The sequence below is a fragment of the Falco peregrinus genome, chromosome 8 (assembly GCF_023634155.1).
Source record: "Falco peregrinus isolate bFalPer1 chromosome 8, bFalPer1.pri, whole genome shotgun sequence".
Lineage (NCBI taxonomy): Eukaryota > Metazoa > Chordata > Aves > Falconiformes > Falconidae > Falco > Falco peregrinus.
Genome location: NC_073728.1, coordinates 16,445,495 through 16,463,399, shown reverse-complemented (window position 1 = coordinate 16,463,399; position 17,905 = coordinate 16,445,495). Strand labels below are relative to the sequence as shown.

Below are 17,905 nucleotides of genomic sequence, written 5' to 3'. Positions count from 1 at the left end.
ACCAACTGCCAAATTCTGCACAGATCATCACCAGGGCAGGTGCTGTTACGGAAGTGATCTACCAGGTACTTGCACACAGATATTCCCATTGCCAGTGCTAAACACATAGTTAATTTATGTGAAGTAAGTATGTTGTGTGATTGCCAAAGACACCCAGGGCTAGACTTAATGGGGACTTGCATTAACATCCATTCTTCAAAGACCTCATGTGCAATCCATGTAGCAGTAACTGTTTCTCTATATCATGCATCATCCCAAGGACCTACCCAGCAGTTTGCAACATGGTTGGACTCAATCTTAAGGGTCTTCTCCAACCTAAATCATTCTATACACAAGGGGTTACACTTTGAGATAGAGTCAGATGTGACATTAAAGTGCTGTAACAACTTTGCACTAACTCTCTGTATTAAGTATTTCCTGCATGCTCACACTGCCTGTTCCCAGTTCCATTGAGTCCAGGTCAGCAACCCAACCAGCCAGCAGGCAAATATCAAGCCCTGAACAGTGTACTTACAGTAACAGCAACAATACATCAAGTCAAGTACAACAGTCAAGCAAACATCACGACAAGGAAATCCAACAGGATGAAGGCATGTGGTTTGAGGTAACCCAGAAAGCCTGGAAGAATAGGGCTGAATATACTGAAGAGGACAGGAAGGTATCAAACCTATGTGGAAATGGTGAGTGTACATTATTCCCTGTCATTTAATAAGGATACAGTTAAAAAAAACATCAGTGAAGTGATTTGTGATGGAAGGATGTGATGGTGGAGGTTTCCTATTCCCCCATCTGTTTCCCCAGAATACACTCTTGTCTTCCTCTTTCCTTTCTTGTTACAGCACTGAAAGCCCTTTTCTTTGGCCTGGAACCTTGTAAGCAAAGCTGTGCTCCACTAAGTCTCCCAAACCTTGCCCTGCTCTCCCTACTTACAGCCACAAACAGTCATTTGTTCCACTGGAAGTGGGGAATATGTAGTTGCAAACAGAGCTCTTTTAAATCTACAAAAAAAGTAGATCTACAAAGGTGTGCATCTGCATGCCAAGTTAACTGATGAATCATGTCAACAAGGTCTTTACATGCTTGAATGACTTTCCCCAAATACATAAGATTATAAATTTGTTTTTGGAGTGCAGTAGTTTCTTTTGATCTGAAGCCTCACCTACTGGTGATATAAGACACTTATATAACCAGCTTTGCATATTCCATGAAGCCATTTGTTTTTAAGAGTCTAAGATTTAGGTGCAAGAAAATTATAATCAGGATAGAATAAGTAAAGGTTTGTTCCAGTCCTGCACCAAACAAGAAAAAATACGACAAAGGAAAAGTTCCCAAACAGAGGAATATAGTTTTCTGTAACCTGCTAGCTGTGCTTCAGTGTTAAAGCACTGTGCTTTAGCATTAAACAGCAATCCTTCCTGGTTCCAGATAAACAGCAACTTAAGTTTAATGCAGCTTGCTGCCTTTGAATTTTTGAAACAGACTTTCAAAGGGGAAAAAATTGAACCAACTGATTTATGATGTTAGCCAGTAATTCAAATACACTGGTAAACATCTAGTAAGAACTACTTGATTTTAATCTTTTTAGACTTCAGGAATGCAGCAGTTAACGACACAACACAAAAGGACTGCAACTTGCAATCACTATTTCCTCCTCACACACCTGTGTTAAAAGCTGTACACAATAGAAGGGATTAGTAGGCAAAAACTAATGCCATGTGAGATGGAGACTTTTCCTGTTTTCAGGATAAAGCGGGTAACAAAATACTGAAATTGATGCAAAGTTCATCTGCTCTCTCAAAAGGAAAGATTACTAAGGGACAAGCTTAGGCAAGAGGTATTCGAGACAGAGCGGGGAAGGAGAGGAACAGGCCTACACCACAAACTGCTCAGGTCTGCTGAGTTCATTAGCTTTCAGGCAAAGCAGGTTCTGTAAAGAACCATTCTTATACACACATCTCCCTTTGGGTCAGGTACACCACATGGACAGTTGATACCAGCTGAAAGCGTAGTACACAGTTACACACTAATTCACTTGCACATAGCATCAGCAAATGCAGCCGAAACCCCAGAAAAATAAAGAGTCCTACATGGTAAATGCAATAAATACCATAACTACAATAAAGACAAAACACGAGATCTCCCTGCAACTTAGAAAGGGCCTTTTTGTGTTACTTTTTGCAGATGCAGCGTTAGGACTATGGTATATAAAAGCAACCACAGTGTTTGCTCACAGCTTTCAGCCTTCACCTCAGCAAACTGCCAAAAATGGGAAAGGTACATCAGTACCCTGCTCTGACACAGACACTGAGATGGACTATGAGTCTTTGCAGATGTTTATATTGCAGATCATTTTTTAATGAAGATGAGCTCCTGGGGCCACTACTATGAAAGTAGCAGTGACCACCTTGACCTGTGGTTCTATGTAAAATCATGCAATTCCATCCAGGTGGAAAAAGGCAGCTGGATGATTTATGAGAACCACACTTACTCAGGACACCAGTACTTCTTAAAAAGGGGAGACTATCCTGACTTCCAGAAATGGCTCAGTCTCTGCAACTTCATCAGGTCTTGCCATGTAATCCTGTGAGTGAGTTCTTGGCAATGTATCACAGTTTAAGAAACTGAGTATAGTTTATCCTTTAAGAATACAGTTATACCAAGCAACTTGAGAGATAGGCAAAGATCACTAAGGCAATGAAGAGTTTCACTGATGATGAAGGAAATAATCTGTTTAATATCAGTGCTATTTCTAGGCCTGTGCATAACTTGGAGATGCTAAAAGAAAGCTGAGTGACTATTTCTAGGTCAAGAATGTTTCTACATTGCACAGGGAAGGGCTAGCAGGGCCAGCTGATATAAAGTTCTGCTGTGGGCTGGTGCGTGCAACTTGCTCATGACCATACTGTGTTACAATTCAATGACACAAGAATACCTTAAATCAGATTTGCAATGAGTACGGCTTTCCTAACATAAAAACTGTGCTGGTTAAATCAGACAAAGAATTAATATTTGCTAAAATACCTCTCTGGTTAGTAAGATATACTATACTGTATAAGCCATAGCAGCAGGAACACTCCATGTGCCCATGCTTCATATACCCCAGGAGTTTGGCACATGGCGATTGCCTGCACACCAGTGTATGATGGGAGCATATAGAGTAATGTTGTAAATGTCTTTTAGTAGCATAATTCTGAAAAGGCCACATTATTCATGCCTGGTCACGAGTAAGTGCCACAGATCATCTCAAAGTCACATGAATACATTTTCTCCTATTGTCACAATATAGAGTCCTTATAAATCCCATTTCTTTAAATCATAAAGCATTCTCCATTTACTTCTGCTACACATGTGATCATAGCCATTTACTGGCACATCTGAGTTCCTCCATGTGGGTAAAAATTGAGCCTCCTCTATTACCTTCAAAAGAGTGAATCTCTAGAATAGAACACAATTTCTCAGAAATGCATGTATTAGCATGTAAAGGCAAATACCCCTTTTTCTGTATGTCTGTCTTGTTCCATAATGTCAGAATCAGTTAAACTTATGTCTTTCCTACATTTTTACTGTGTTTGCCACTACAGAATTCTGTTTCCCACAAGATTCAGCTCTATGAAAAAGAGGAGCTCCAAGGCCAAATGTTGGAGCTTATTTATGATTGCCCATCAGTCCAGGCTATATCCATCTTCCCAAGATCTGCTCCCTCAGTGTTTTAGGTGGCTCTTGGATCTTGTATGAAATGCTCAAATTCAGGGGCTAATAGTATTTGCTGAAACCCAGAGAATACAGAAGATTCCTTGACTGGGGGCAGTAAATGCCAAAATTGTCTCTTTGCACAGGCTGGTTGACTTGTACTGAGTTATTGCTCCCATGTTAAATAAACCATGAATGCATTACAAAATCCGCATTCAAACAAATCTTCCTTCAGTACTAAAAAGAAATTAAAGTTGTGCAGTCCAGAGGGAAATCCGATTTCTCTCACATTTCAGGGGGAGAGGGGGAATGCTTTGAAAAATATTCACAGTTATCCAGCTGTTCCACAGTACATGATAATTTAAATATAACTGCATATTGCTAACCCTAGTGTGTTGGGGAAGGTCTGATTCTTTCATCTGAGTTTTTCCAGTTTTACAAGTTTTGATCTAGGAGTAGCTTCCAGCTCTATACTTAAAGGGTTAACAATATGCAGTTGAACTTTTAACAGTTCAGTTTTAATCATGTACTGTGGAACAGAAAAGTAAGTCCCATTAATAGCTATATCCAATGAAGTACTAACTGAGGAGGAAAAGGACAGAAAGATACAGAGGACCTCAGAACAAGGTGAATGCTGTATTTGGCATCAAATTCTTCACACAAACAAGCTGCTTCCATGCTACCACCAGTCCAGCAAAGCTTTTCAGTCTTATCCCAGCTGATACCTCCAGAAAGAATTTTTCCAGATCCTTTAATCACATCACCTTTATACAGCAAGTTTTAGTGAACTTGTACTTCATGAACTAGTTGTTTAGCTGCTGTCAACCACCCTGCCTTTACTAACTACAGAACTTCACTGATCTGCTGCAGCAGGAGATTGAGCCAAATGCCTCAATTACCAGGCTATTCTGCATGCAAAAAGAATTAAGTAAGCATACCAGTGTGGAGCAGAAACAGGACAACATCTTGTTGTGCTGGAAAAAGTCTATTGCAGGATTGACTATCATTGAAATAATAATGTATATGCCTACAAATCATCACTGAATCCTGTGTCAGCAGGTACTCTGTGCAATAATGAATGAGAGCCATAATAAAATACAATAAAACACAGTTAAGAGATTTCACATCTTAACATTCCTCTTCTCATTTAGTTAGTAGTGTCTAGATTTTTTTTTTCAGGCAGTTAGGCAAATATACTGCTGCTATTCAGCAAGGTGCTGGAGACCTTTGGAAAGAGAAAGCAGTATAGAGAGCCCAGAACGACTGGAACACTCTGCAACCTCAACTAGTACAGGCTTAATTTAAAATCATTTCATCTGGGCTTTGAATTGTAGGCTTTGATTTTGTTTTGCCTAGTAAACATTCTGATAATGGAGTCCTTGAATAAAGCCAAGCAACTTCTACAGCAGTGAGGTAGACTGCTTAAAACTTACAGCTCTACTTGCTAATGTCAGAGATCTCATTTAGCCATTATTTCATTCTCACATGACCCACCAGTAATAGCTTGTTAGTGATCCTCACCAGTCTTTCCCTGACAACACTAGAGAGGAAAATAGAAATATTCTTCACCATTATTGTCCTTTCTTTTGTACATGGGACACTATCTCTGCCCTTCTGCATGTCCTTTACAGCACAAAAAAGGCTGTTCAGCTGCTGCAAATGGCTGGTGTACATAAGAACATCATGCTTCAGCCAGAGAGAAATGAAACATGAACAATTCAGCTCTCAAGGCAGAGGTCTGAAAAAGCCTGTTTCCTCTTGTTCACAAGTGTCTAATATTGTACATTTATAGAAAGCGCACATATAAGCAATATGTGTGTTAGCGTGCTTAGGTTAGCATGCTAACATGGGTTTGCAAAATAATGCAGCAGTTCAAGCACAGTATCTATTTCCTTGCTTAGAACAGGGAACAAAAATACTTCATTTGCTTTCAGCAAGAATAAAATAAAAACCAGACCATCTCCCCAGAGAGCAATTAACATATGCCTATGTATTCCAACAAAGTATCCAGTTCAATTAGTGCAAGTGGGAAATACGGCTACAAAGTGATGTGTAGGCTACATGCCGGCATTCCTTTGGTCAAGGCAAGAACGAACAGAAATGTACTATTCAGTGATCAGAGAGATAGTTAGGATGTCTGGATTCTTGACTCTGCTGTGTCCTAGAGTTTAGGTATGGCTACACCTTCTCCAGATTTCTCCACCTGAGACAGGAATGGTGGCAATTCATAGTTTTCAAGGAGCACTGAGAGTTTTTACTTGCTTTTGTTTGCAAATGCTCAGAAAATGTTAAGCAGACATTAAGAACAAAGGTGCCAAAGAAAAGAAACACTACAAATTCACAGAGAGCACCAAAGTTTTCACTAATGTCTTCTAGTTTCCTGTAGCTTGCTTTATGGTTGGTAGCAGGCATTACAGTTTCTGGCATGCACGATATGTTTCTCTGCACAAACACTGCTATTTTCAGATTATCCCTACACTTGAGTTTTTCTGGGATGCAACAGCAGTCAAACTCCATGTAAAAGCAGCTGTCATAACAGCACACTAGTTGAGGGCGGTTGGAACAGATGTAAATAACCAGACTCCTCAGGTCATGGATACCATTTGGCTAACAAGATATTTTAGCTCCCGAGTTTAAGATCAATTCACAGCCCTTCCTGCAGTGAGCAGCCCATCTGTGGCATAGAGTCCTGGGAGCAGCAAGTCTACAGGATTCAAGGAGAAGCTGGATCAGTACTTGGAAGATAAATTCATGGAGGGGCAATTAACCAGTGAGAAGTAACGTCCTGCTCAGGAAGCCTCTTGAGCTAGAAGTACTTGAGGTCTTGAAGTTTGAAAGAAGTATCATCTGTATTTGCTTCCCTTGGTGCATACTCATGGTTGCAGTTGCTGCCAAGTTACTTGGCTAGCTGGGCTGCTGGGCTGACCCGTGATGGCGGCTCTACATCTGTAGCTACAATGAGGAATTCACACATCACTGCCCCTACTCTGGTCTCTCAAGTTCCAAACTTCATCACCAAGCCAAGTGCCCACGGGCACTGTGAAGGACCATATGGGATGCTCCACAAAGCAAGCATGATCACAGAAAGAACAAAGAAAAGTGTAACACTTCCAAGCCTGTCACAGATCTTTGAGAAATGCAAGTACAGGCCTGCACAGAGAAGTTGCTCCTGTAGGTGAATTCAATTTGCTTAGCATTAACCATCAGGAAGAAGTTATTTTTGATCCAAAGAAAGCATGGAGGTATTTAGAAGCAACTACTAGACTTAAAGTCATACCCTTCCCTCAGTCCGCTTTCAGTATTTAAGGCTACAATTTCCTCACTGAGGAAGAACCTCTGAGAGAGGCTAACAGGAGTGATACTATTTACAACACCCGTTAGAAGCACAACTACAGCTGTGTAAAAACAGGCCCGCTAAAGATTTGCCCATGAAACTTCGTAGCTTCATGAAACCACCACACAAGACTTACAGTGAAAGACACCTGCAATAATGCACAAATATGTAGCATTTTGGTTGAACAAGAAGCCAGTGAGACAAAACGATCCACTATTGCTCCATGCGGTATAAGCAGGAAACATGAAAATGTGACACTACAGGTGACAGTGTTTTGTGAAGGTTAGTTCAGAGGTGGGTGTGGAAGAAAAGGAATGCAAGCAGGAAAGAAGGGAATGGTCCCTTGGGGTGGGCAGGGGGAAGTTACAGAGAAATGTTTAACACTCCAGAAGAATAAGTAAAAACTGTGCTGTTTATCTTTTTCCTTTGAAAAACAGTCTTGGATTTTTATATATATTTTTTATTATTTTTTTTTATTTCAAATAGATAACATTTCCTTGATATTTTAACATTAGTTTGTACTTAGGCCTTCTAAATACTAGACTGAACAGAAAATACTTAAAAGGCCTGATGTAGCACTGGTAGAACTTTTACTCAGGTTACATCCCATTACTCAAATGAGACAAACTGAGAAAAAAAGTTCCTGCTAGAACCCGAAGATGATCATCAGCAAAATAACTTTACCTAAATAGCCCAGAATACATGAGCTTCAGCCTGTACTTCCAATAAATCCACTTTGAGGCTGCCTATTGCCCAGACTTCTAAAGACTCCTGCAATAAATCAATTGACTGAGAATTACACTACACCATATCAAGCAAGGGTGCAGAATGAGCCGTTCTGAGTGCCTCTTGTGATTAATCAGATCAGACTGAAAACTTAACAATGTTCTTCCTAAACAACTTTATGTTCAACTGCAATTAAAGTTTCTTCAGCTGTAGAAATTATTACGCTGTTGTATTTGCTTCAATGACTCATATCTAAGCTCCAAAAATATGCACATCTCTCAAGTGAAACAATCCTCTGTGCAGATTTGAAAAGGCTCTCCTCTGTCTTTAACAAGGCATATCCATCCTTCAACTTCTAGTCTCTTGAACTTTGCACTACATTAATACAGAATTTCAGCAGTAAAGCCTGGATGTATGTAAACATTTTTGATTGCACCATTTTCTCACTCATACACGTACTCTTACTATTAAAGGAAACAGGCAGCAATACCTGGTCTGAAGGCTCTTGAAAATCAGGACAGTTTTTATTAGCATACTGTGAAAACCATTTTATAGTGCCATCACTGGGAAACCATATGCATTAAAAAAACTTTGGCTCATATAATCAGGGAACTGAGAGAGATTAAAAATGAAGTGACAGGAAACAATTCTGCTGCAGCATTTCCAGCACTTCCACTTGAACATGTTCCATCAGTAAAATAACAGAAATATTGCTTGACCTACCCTTGACTCTGTTCCTCTGCTTACTCACAGTAATAATAAAGTTGGTACCCCACAAACTACTGTTATTACTTTTGTTTAGAGAATGACCTGGAGAGGGGGAGAGGAAAAAAATTCATTCTCTTTACTGAGCAAAAAAATATTTTTTATCCTGTTCCTGTGGATGCGGCACTGTGCATTCTATATAAAGTACTGCTCACTCCTCCTGCATGCTGAGCTTTCACAGCTAAACCCTGGCAAAAATGGCAAAGGTAAGAACAGCTGAGCGACTGGAGCACTGACAAACAACCTAGGGCATGCATAGCTCTCTGTAGGCAAGTATGTTTGCAAACAGTTTGTTGGTCTACCAACAAATTAGCAGAGGGTAAACCTAGAGTGATTTTATTATCTAGCTCTTTGGTAAGTTTCCTAAAGAAAGCCTTGTAGTTTGCTTGCAAGCTTTCAAATGCTAAAACATTTACACATAAAAATATTTTGATTTTATTTTTTCTGTCTGGCTAGTTTCCCTTTGAGTTTGTCAGCTACTGAAAGAGATCTAAAGTTTATATATTCTTAGACTTGTAAGATGCACGGGAATATAACAGTTGAAGTACTCTATTCCAAGCAAATGTAGTAAATATTGCCAAACAATGCCACTGAATTTAAGTGTGAATCTAATGATTTTACCGCTGCTAAGATATAGCTGCCCAACGGGACCTAGAGTGCTCAATTATTAACCTGGGTTAGACACAACAGTCTTGTGTTGCTCCTTCGTCAGCAAGAGAGGTGAAAGCTTCAGCACTGTTCACATCTAGGAAAATTATTCCTTCCTTCACCTGTATTCTACATTGCAGAAGATTTCTAGGAGGCCAGGACGGGGTGCAGGAGATAGGCACAAAGTTGAAAGGTTGTGTGATACACAGAAGTTGTCCCTGGAGCTTTCAGTCACAGAGCAATTTGAGTTTCACTTTCTCCAAACGCTCCCAAAAATTTGTCATGAAGCTGCTGAGAGGCTATTTCCAGCATGACGTCACAATGAAAGTTGCACCCCAATTCACAGAGTCCCAAAGGGACATCCACCACTACCACAGTCATTTGTAGTACTAGAGATATGACAACACCAGTTGTGCATCCTATAGAAAGAGGATAAGGGCTTTGCTAGTCTTTGGGCCTGGTAGAAGTGTCCCTATGGACTCCTGCAGTCTTCAGATGGCTTTGTGCAATCTAGGCAAAACAAAGCCAGCTTTCACTTTCCAGTGTGACTGAGGTTACTTTTGTTTTATTGCAGATCACTTTCTTTGACAACAGAGTCTTCGAGGGCTGCTCCTGTGAAGCCATCACAGACCAGCCAGACCTGCGTGCCTATCTCAACTGCTGCAACTCTCTCAAGGTGGAAACTGGCTGCTGGATGGTCTATGAATATCCCAACTATATAGGCTATCAGTACCTCCTGAGGAAGGGAGAATATCCTGACTCCCAGCACTGGACTGGCTTCAGTGACTCCATTAGGTCTTGTTGTATCATCACAGCTGTAAGTTTTCCATATTGTCTCCATGTATGTTACTGCCTATATTAGAATCACCTAATGGGGTTTAGACTCCCAAAGAGGTAGGTAAGTCAATTGGGATTCTTAGCCAAACAAATGGTTGGTTAGTACTTGGGGGTGGGTGGGAAGGTTATTATATTAATTTTTATTTTAATAGTATGTTTACCTGTTAGTTTATATATATATATAAGCACTTCACCAATCTTCTAAAACCGCTCTGGCTATACATGATCTAAACTAGTAAGTTCAGTACAGAGCTGACAACAAAACCACATCTCCTATGTCCCAGTCAATGCTCTTCTTTCAAGGTAGACAAAGTTGGGGACTACACTACTACAGAGGCAACCTGACGCATCCTATTGTAGAGCCACCACCATGTATTTGAGCTGCAAATGAAGGCATATTTGATTCATGATAGATTGGGGTTTTTTCTGAATACTCCAGCCCAGAATAGATCTACGTTTCTCTCTCCCAGATTAATTCCCTGAAAGAGTTTTACTAAGAGGCGAGAGGTTGCCAAGATGTGAAAGATTTCAATACTCACACATAAGGCTAAGGATTTGAGATTTGGCCCAAGAATAGCCTTAAGAGTGGAAAATGTCCCTCCAATATTCATGAAAAGTTCATCCGTGTTGTAAGCTTTATCTATAATTCACAGTTTTCCTGTCCAGTAGAAGCTACATAGAAAATCACAGCAAGTTTTCAGATAGATTCCAACTACATAGGATAATACAGCTTGCAATTTGTGTTTGTTTGTTTTTTTGGGTTGGTTTTCGTTTTTGTTTTGTTTTTTTTTTCTCTCCAGTGACACAGTTCTAGGCTTTGCTGAGCTAAGCCAAGTTCTGGGTCCAAGTGCTGAAAACTAGTGCACATTCTTGTGTCCTTTCAAGCTGTAACGGGAAAGAAGTCAGATGAGAAGGGTGAGAACAGGATGGACTGATGGGAAGTATCTGAGGAGCAGAGAAACTAAGAATTAATATGGAGGTAGAAAAAAATTCCTAGAATTAGGACACATTTATGCATGCTTTGCAGATTCAGAACAAGACTGTGCAGAAAGTTTGATTGCACAGACGTAGATACTAAAGTGTTGTTGGGGTGGTTTTGGTTTTTTTTTTTTAAACAGAGTAAGATGTTGGTTTTGCACAGCAGCAGTACTCTTGTGTCTATACAACTGCACTTGAGCACCTGCAAAAACTGTATTGAGCATTGACATAAGAGCAGAAAGTATTTTTTCAACATCAAATCTTTGCTGTGCTAGATATAAGAGTCAGAATCAGTCTTGAAGCAGTTTATTATCTTAGTAAATGAAAAACAAAAAAACCTGCCCACCTAAAGCCATGCAACAAAAATAGGACCAGGAAAAGCTTCCCTCTGTCCCAGCCAGAGCCTTATCCAGTTATCACATCAACACCTAGGAACACCGAGGGCATGTGACTGCTGTGGCAATCCAGGTATATCACTGAGCTTATTTCTTACCTGCATGTACAGTTTAAGTGTAGTGATCTTGACTAGACCCTGCTTCTGCTTCCTACCGTACTGCAACGCTTTCAAAGCAACTGCAGTTCTACTCTCACTGGAACAGAAAGGACTCACAGCACCGCTGCTTTAAATTAGGACTCAGATTTATTACTGTTAAACTGACTTTTCTGCACATACTAGTGGCTATTCACTGTTGTGTTGCCAGCATCAGTATTCATCTAGCAAGCTGCAGTCACCTAGAACTGCCACCAGGCATCCTGTGCATCTGTGTCTGGATTTGCTTTCACTGCCCCAGGACCTCAGCCAGCTACAGATCTATAATAGGAATTACTTTGGAGGCAGAATATTGGAGTTCATAGGTAACTGCTCTTCTCTCCAGGTTGACTTTCACTACAGGGACATCCAGTCTTGTAACACACTTGAAGAAAGCTGGGTTTTCTATGAACAGCTGCACTTCTGAGGACCACAGTACCTCCTGAGGCCTGGTGAGTACCGATGATTCACTGACTCAGGTTCCATGACTGCCAAAGTTGGAAACTTCCAACCAATGTGGATATTTCCTAACCAGCACTTTCCCAAGCTATACGTCAATAAGCAGTGCCATTAGTACTTTATTAAGGCCAAGGAGTTTCAGAGCCTACATGGATTACGCTTCCTTTTCTTGCAGTGCTTGGCTGGGCTTTAAATAAAAGGCTGAATCAGAAAGTGTCTTGACTACAGTGGGCTTCAAAGACTGTGCTTGCCGGTAGGAGTAATTCTCCTGAAGTCAGTGGAGATGAGCTGGTAACACACAAGCTCACAGAAAACCTGCATCTAAATTGCCAAGTTGAATTCTAATCTGCAGTCTCAGATCAATTTAAAAATAGCCTCTTTGAAGAAAAATATTATTTCAGACCTTAGAGGAAAAAATAAAATACAATATTCATTTATGACAATGAAAAACCAAAAATCCACCTATGACTGAATCCATGGGACCAAATCTGTGCTTGAATTTATTACAGGGTGTACCTTACATCATGAATGGTCTCATAAAAGCAATGTCCTTCTTATAAATAGTTCTCCTGTGAATAGATTGGCAAGTTCTCAACCACAGTATCATCATGGAGGTACTGCATACCAAGCCTGCAGCTGTGACACAAGATGACTTAAGACAGAGCAAAACATTTATTTACCATGTTTATTAATAAGAACTACTTTTGTCAATGACTTTGTAGTGCTATAGGTATCAAAATAAATCTTTCAGTTGCTTATTCACTTCATGATGGAAAAACAGCCTTGGTGCCTAATAGTTCCCGCTGCCATTTGGCATTAAGTCCCAAATTCTGCACAGGATTGCATCGCTCCTATTTCCAGCTCAGGGCCTACACTATGCTCTTTTGTTTAGCCAGGACCTCACACTTGTAGACTTGAACTCATGTTGACCCTCCACAGCACAGAGAAGTAGCCACTTTCCCTAGAGTCTGGGGTTAGAAACCAGAAGAGAGACCCATTATGTTAGAAAGTCTACAACCGGTTTTGTGTGCAAGTGGGCCCCCACAAGTCTCACACATACTTTAACAGCATGCTGTTTATACAACACTGTAGGATCTTTAAAATTCTGCTTTCAAGTTTTACAACACTAGCCATCATTCAGGTCTCCATACCATTTCTGTGTCAGGAGTTCGGCTAGCAGGATCCCTGGAGGATTCACAAGAGCACAGGGAAAGGTACAGCCTTGGTTTCACATCCTACTTAGAAGCAGGCACTGTGCTGCAGCCAACACCTAACATCCGAGAGGCCACAGTGCTAACATTTTGGAAGAATCCCATCTCTAGCAGCAGCTGGTGCTTTCCTAAGCCCATTTTCCTTTAGTTATTTCCCTTCATTTGCACTCTTCACGGAACCAAGAAGAGTTAGGCCCCAAGTTGCTATAGCAGGCATTCACAGGACAACCTTACCCTGTCAGCTGAGAGGGAACAAAGTTCAGACAGATCACCAGAGACCACCAACACCTACACATCCTTAAACCTTGGTTGCTGCCACGTGGTTGTTTTTTTCCCTGACACACTGATTGCTTTCACGAGCCATGCTGCAGATCCAGATCTGCTGAGCACTGCAACATAATGAAATCATTTATTAAACAACTTCTTAACTAAAGCAGAATGACTTGAAGTGCAAGTATGGTAACTTTACTGGTCACTGGCAATAACATGGTGGACAGTAAATGAATGGCTAACTTGGAATGAAATGTCAGTTTGGTGGAAGAAGCAGAACACTTTTGCCATGCAGTCTTGTGCAGCAGCAACTGGCATCTTTGAGCCTGCAAAACAAAAACAGCTGTAGCATGAGTCCACACATGCTAGTGCTAACATAGCTAACCTGAATGACAGCAAAAGAGAGGGGCAGTTCTAAGCCTGAACACCCACCCACGAATCTTAACTGGCTGTTAGAACTCGTAAGAATCTAGGCTGACCAAAGCACATAAGCACATACTATATATTTAGTCTGGAAGAGTCTTTAAGATGTATCCTACACAAGAACATTCCTAGCACAGCTGCAAACTTAAGTTAGGCCTGTGGTAAGGGAGCCTGTGCTACAGAAAAGGAGCAGAAGAGATCAAGCCACTGCCTGGACCTTTTACAGTGGGGGATTCATTATATTGAAGGCCCCCTGTGGAAACAAGCTGAAAGGAGAAAGCACAAAATGACTCACCACAGTCCCAGGCTACCCTGGGGTAAATCCCTTCCTGAATTTAAGTCTGGTGAATGGTTTAACCCCACATATATGAAAGCAGAGCAGCAATTTTGCAAACAACTAACAAGCCCTGAACTACCTGGGGTACGATATGACTGTGGTGACAGGAGGAAGAATAAACACTAATTAAGTTTGCTGGCTTACCCAATAGAACAATTGCACAGGCATTTTGTGCAATCATAGCCAGGGAAACTCAAGGCAAGCTGATCCTGTGCTTCTTTCAGCAAAGTACCATCTCAGAGGCCTTGGCATCTTGCAAGGGCCAGCTTGCTCCTTTCCAATAGCCACTCCAAATGCAAATTCAAGTTAATTTGGCTTGAATGTCTAGAAACTAGCATCCACAAAGTCCTATTTCTTTACATACAGCAAAAGGTATCATGATCTTGGATGTTTTATATGCACCTGCCAAGGCCGCTCACTTACTTGGAATGTAAAGATTATTTCTTGCTTCTGTGCAAGGGTCTGTTTGTAAAGGAAGATGGAAGAGCTGAGAGACAGGGTAATTTCTAAGCATATTTCAGGTCCTCATTGTTAGTACACAAAGCATTAGCCCCAAGATATCAAAGAAAACCTCAGATAAAAGCTTTGCCATAGACCTATCTCAGCATGATTTTTACTGGCCTGGGGCATTATCTCAGTAGATGCCTTAGAGCCAAACAACAGGTTTCAGAATATCTGAAAGTCAGATACAGACTTTTGCCTTTGTCATTTACTTCTGCAGAAAACAAGTATAGCTTAAGAAAAGCATTACTCTAAGGTGTGTGGTTTTTTCCTGCTACTTCAGAGGTCCTTGGACTCAAAGCTGCAAACCAACATGGTCCATTCTTCTGTTGAATCTTTCTTTAACCTCAGATTCATGCCTCCTCCCTATCCACACCCTTCTCTACCCATTCTGTCACCTGAACTTGCTGACTGACAAGTTCGGTCCATAGTAAGATGGCTGAGTTACTAATATACAGCTACTGAAGAGAGTACAAAACCACAAGTAATGAACAACGTATGATAAATAACCACTGTTTTAAACAGACAGTTGCCACAAATCAGCAGCTAAGGAACAATGAAATACAAACAAACACTGCCTACCTGGCTATTTAAGTTGCATGAAACAACTACTACATAACTATAGAAGGGACAGTGATGAAAAGGCTAATAATTAGCTTTCACAGCTAGACCAGTCCTTAAACACTCACATTTTAAAGTGCCTATATATTGCTGATAATACTTCTTTTTACATCTTCTTCCATTCTTTGACTTCCATATCCTTAGCTGAGTCTTTACAAAGTACTGAAATATAAATTCATTTAGAATTATACTATACCTGTGGGGACAGAGCTGTAGTCCACCTTTCCTACTGACCTCTCTCATTATCGCTCATATTTGCATATAAGAAAAAAAACAGCAAAAACTTGTACTGACAAAGAGTAAACTTAACCCACACTCAGTAATACAGACATCCAAAAGTCCCCTTAAGAACTTTACAGTGAGCTACCTCATTTAGGAAGACCTCTAGAAAAATCAGACCAGGAGACCCTCACCCTGTGTGCCACTAGAACAGACTATCTTGTTGTAAAAGACAAATACTTTATTTTCCGCTAGAGTAGTTATATGACACAAATTGCTTACACAAGCAGCAATAGCTGCCTAGGCCTACTACCATAACTGTATCACCCCAACTCCAGCAAAGTTGAAAATGGCTACTTTATAGTCTGTGAGCATCCTAATTATATGGGTGGTGGCATTTAACAAGGGGGGAGGAGTCTCCCATTTCTATTAGTGGATGGGTTTTTTGTTGTTTCACTAGACCCTATTGTAGGACTTCTGTACATGGGAGCAGCTACAGTTTGGAAAAGTCAGTAATGCAAGAAAGCAGAGCAGTACCTCCAGGAAGGATTGAGGTTTGTATACGGCTTTCCTTCGGCCTGACTTCTTCAAAGGGAGAAATCTGTAGAAGTTTGAAATAGGCTGTTGTTTAGAAAAGGCTCTAAGAAAACGTGATAAAAATCTGTAACTCAGAAACCACACTATGAAGAGCTTTCCCTTCCCATATTACTGTGGAAGGGACAAATAATAATGGTTTGCCTTTGCTTCGAAGGTGATGCAGATTGGCTATTTGGGCAGAGCTCCTAGCAGTAACTCAAGCCCTGAGAAAACTCTGTCATTTTAGAGAAGGCAGAATGTCCTCTGTTCCTGGCGACTGTTCACAGAGAGGGGTCCAGAGTGGTTTAAGCATAGGAGATCCTGCCCGGGGGGCAGAGATGAACTCTGATGTTTGTTTTTTTTTCCTTGATGAAAAAAATCATGTTGTAACCTCAAGGTGAGAGGCTGTTGTGGCTAGCAGCAAGTACCACAGCACATGTATCACAGGACTAGAAATGATTTTGCAGACTCATTTTTGTCAGTGTCCCTCCATCCATGCTAGGAACTATGTTTAGATATTGCAGTAAAAGATACTTCTCCCGCTCCTGGACTGCTGATCTGCATGAAACAACACCGAGCACAGATTAGTCCTTAAATTCCTCCAGGGAATCTTCATCAGTCTTATAAAAGAAAGACAAATACGCAAAGGTATGTTGCGTGGAGCAATCTCAGACTGTCTCTGGGCTCTTGGTGACACTTATCCATCCCTAGTAGTTTTTTATACAACAGACTGTATAATGATATTGCACAGTCAATTCCCTTGCAAAGGATTTCCAAACCTTGCATGAAACCATGGCAGCGGTGTGGAAATCTACTGCAAAGGAAGCAACTGTGCAATGAAAGCTGCATCACATGAAGCTGTATAGGATTTACCCAGCTGAGGAGGTGACCCAGTGGCAGAAGGACCAGGGCTGTGGCCAGAGGTTGCAGGACTGTGATTCTCCCAGCCAATGGGAGAAGGCACAGGATTCCTTGAGTCTCCTTTGCCCTTCTTTTGAGGCTGACACAACGATAATTTCCAGTGCCACTTTCCAAGGGAGCAGAGGGATTTGGCGGGAAGCCCGTTCCCCGGCGAGTGCCCTGTGAGCCCCCCTGCAAGGGCTGTGCCACTGGACACGCAGGAGCACTGTGCCTCCACAGGGGCAGCCTGCTACTGGCAGGCCAGGAAGGAGCCACACCGGGAAGCTGAGGAATGTCTTATCATATTTCTCGTTTAGAAATGTAACTTTCTTTCAAGAGCGTTTCCTCAGCCCTACACAAGCTCTCCATACGATGTTACGGGCTGCTTTAAGGCAGTACTTCGGTGTGTGCAAGCCCACACTCCTCGGGCTATGCAGGCAGGCCTCTCTGGAGCACACCCAAAACCACGTATGTGCTTGATAACCTCTACCACTTGTAAAGCAGCATGGAGGTTTCCTGAGGTGCTCTGTCCCACAGGATTGGGAATGTCGACGCTTTTACGGGCGGGCAGATGCTGGTACGCAGCGGGGCCTGCCGTCTGACAGGAACCAGCTGCTCCTCAGCTGAGGCGCGGCGGGCTGCGGCACGCATCCATCCTCAGCGCCCCGGCCCAGCCCGCCCCGCGGGACCCCCTGCTCCCGCCAGCGGCCCCGGGCAGAGGCGTTGCGCCGCGGCCGCCAGGCTGGCGCTAGAGCCGCAGCGTGGCCTCGGGCGCTCCGCCCGGAGCGGAGCGGCTGCTACTGCCCGTAGCCAAGATGGCGCCCACGGCCTCCCCGCCCCTCGGCAGCGGCCCGGGGCGTGTGCCGGAATGCGGGCGGGGC

At 41.9% G+C, this 17,905-nt stretch overlaps 2 pseudogenes; both read left to right on the top strand.

Annotated features, from left to right (window-relative positions):
* The first annotated feature begins 2,362 nt into the window (after positions 1-2,362).
* Positions 2,363-3,855, top strand: LOC101916592 (gamma-crystallin B-like; annotated as a pseudogene).
* Positions 3,856-8,712: 4,857 nt separating this feature from the next.
* On the top strand, positions 8,713-12,364 carry LOC101916763 (gamma-crystallin B-like; annotated as a pseudogene).
* Positions 12,365-17,905: the final 5,541 nt, after the last annotated feature.